Genomic DNA, 3,065 nt, shown 5'->3' on the forward strand with positions numbered 1-3,065 from the left:
CGGGGCGCCGAGGGGAGGGGGCGGCGAGGAAACTGAGGCCGGCGCGTGCACGCCACCGCAGCCTCTAGCAGCACGGGTCCGGGACGAGCCTCCTCGCCTCGCCAGCCTCGGCTTCCTCATCTGTCAGATGGGCAGCTCATTAGGGCCGTGCACATGAAAGCACTTAGCGCCGTGCCCGGCTTATTATGCCCGCGGTTTATAGGCATTGCCCCGTGGTCATCGAGGCACCCCTGCGGGGCTGATGCTGTTTACCTCCCACCCCTTTTTACAGAAAAGGAGTCCGAACAGAAAAAGAATGACTGACTTGCCCAAGATCCCACGGCTGATAAATGAGAAGAGAGCCCACGCCCCAATTCGGACCTCACTCTTGGAGCCTACGCGCTAATGTGCTCCTCCTCATCCAGCGGGGCCAAAATGCCTCCCTTGAAGGACTTGGGGAAGACCTGGGGAAACAATTGGGGGTTAGGGGTGTAGCTCCTCCGTGGTAGGGCGCGTGCTCAGCATGTGCGAGGCCCTGAGTGCCATCCACATCAAATAAATACAATTATCACTATTCCTGCGTCTAGAACATGATAGATGCCAGGAGCGGAGTGACTGAAGCCCGGTGCAGTGTGACCCCTCCGGAGAGGGCCCGGTGTCTAGCGGATGTCAGGCTTCTAGGTTTAGGGGAAAGGGAGCAGAGGGACAGCCAGGTGGGGGCAGAGCGGACATCAGCCCGGTGAGCCACCTTCCCAGGCTCCTACTGCTCCTGGGCTCGAGCTACGGGTTCTGCATACAGCAGCTGCTCCATAAATGCACTGATTTTTTTGAACAAAACCTGCACTCTCAGAAGTCTATCACTCCTGGTTACGGAGACTGAGTTTGCCTCCATCTTCCTCTGCGGCCGTTAAGCTGAAGGGTTTAGAAGAGAAAATGAAAGTTCTGGGTTGAGCCTCGCGCAGCACCGCCCCCCGCTGCAGCTAACTGCTGCTGCGTGTTCCACGCTCATTGTTTCAAATGAAGGGAAGACGATATGTTGGTCACTGTCGTGGACATAGTTCTCTGTGGGGGCACATAGACAACCTGCTCCTTTTACCGGCTGGGCAGTACTTCTTTAGATGATATACTGTGATGCATTCGACCGGCCCCCAACGGACATTGAGTGTCCCCCCTTCTGCACCACCGCAAGTGCAAGTAAAACTTACAAAGCCATTGGCGTCCTTTTCTGAGCGCCTGGTTCTCCTGGAGAACCGATCCCTAGAAGTGAAGCACCCAGGCGCGTGCGATATTAGGGTGCCACTTGCCTATCTGTTTCCTAACATCCATTCCTCCGTCTGCGCGTGGGAATGGGCCTTGACTCAATGATCGATTCTTCGAATCTTTGTGAACCCTAAAAGGGCCAAAAGTACGGGGGAAATCCGTCCTTCTTTTAATTTTCATGTCTTTGAGATTGAAGTTGGAAGTTTCCTCTCCTGCTTATTTCTGGGCCCAAAGAGGCAGGTGGTCAGGGCTAGGGCACAACTGCCCTCCTCTCCCTACTCGTGGGCCTTTGCAGCTTGCGCCATGAAAGCTGCACTGTGCCGCTCACCTCAAATGCCCTTCCGTCCTCTCCCTGGAACCCCAGCGATGGCAGGTCCCCGCCTCAAGGTCACTTCCTCCCTCACTCAGTGCCCTCGTGCGCGCCCCGCTCGGATTGGCCCTGCGCCCTGTCTGTTGCGAAGGCTCTGCGTCCTTGACGGTGCGCCCCTCCCCGCGCTCCGCCTTGGTGCCACCCGCAGGCTAGGCGAGGCAGGGCGGGGACGGCGTCCGTGGGAGCGCCGCGGCGCCGCGTTCACCTGTCCCGGGCTGGACGCGCGGTGGGTCTTGAGCCGTGCTGCCGGCAACGCGTGCGCGCCAGGGAGCTTTCGTTCTGCTCCCACGGTCCACCTCTCTCCTCCCCGCAGACTGCAGCTCCCAGGGACAGCTATTAATAAGGAGCCAGTGAACCTGGACCCTGGGGAGCTGGAGTCTTCATTCCCTGGAGGCCAAAAATATCCCAGTATCCGACTCCGAAACTAGAATAATGCTTCTCAAGCTCTGTTGGGGATTTTTTTTTTTTCGAATTCTTTCCCAATTTTAATCAAATATTGTGCCTACTGAGAAGACATTTTTAAGAATAAGGAAACTTAAAAGATGCATGCAATATTTTTTCATCACTAAGAGATTTGTTTTTCTTCTAAAAATATCTTTTTATGAAAAACTTCAAACTTTTAAAAAGTTAATGAGAATAATGTAATAAAGGCTGATACAACCAAAACTCAGGTTCAGCGATTTCCCAGCCAGGCAGGGCTCCCATCCGCTCTTTCATATTCCTTTTGAACCTGGGGTCTCCCTGTGTTGCCCACGCAGTCTTGGAGATCCTGGACTCAAGTGATGCCCTCCTCCGCCTCCCAAGCAGCTGAGACTACAGGTGCTTGCCATCACACCTCAGTCCCTGCTGATTATTTTAAAACAAATCCAGATACCCTATTGGTTTTCTTATCGGTTCTTTAGTATGAATCTCTAAAGAATAAGGGTTTGGGGTGTGTGTGTGTGTGTGTGTGTGTGTGTGTGTGTGCATGTGCGTGTGTGGTTTTGTTTCTTTCTTTTATGGTGTTGGGGACAAAATCCAGGTCATAGGCAGCCTAGGCAAGTACCAAAGTGCTCTCTACCACTGAGCTACAACCCCAGCCCCAGGTATTCTTTTTTAAAGCAAGTGCAATGCTAGGGTCCTACTTAAAACAGATGCTACAAAGTGTGTGCACCTGGCTGGCCTGCGAGGGGCACGCCCGGGCCCACTCTCTCAGGCCTCCTCTGCTGCTGGCAGGTTCTGATCCCAAAGTCAATCTTTTTTTTGGAGGAGGGGGGGGAATCCGCTCCCAGGTCCCATGAGAAACAATGTTGTAATCCCATAGTGCTGCCCTTCCCCCACTTCCCCAAACCTAGAGTCCCCCGAACTTGAACCTTGGTTTTGAGTACATGGTGGCGGGTTCCACGTCAGGAGGTGTTTGCTCAGCCAGCATCACCAGGGCCCCACGAGGACAAAGCTGGTGACGCAAGGCAGGCCA

This window comes from Marmota marmota, unplaced genomic scaffold (genome assembly GCF_001458135.2).
Source record: "Marmota marmota marmota unplaced genomic scaffold, marMar, whole genome shotgun sequence".
Classification (NCBI taxonomy): Eukaryota; Metazoa; Chordata; class Mammalia; order Rodentia; family Sciuridae; genus Marmota; species Marmota marmota.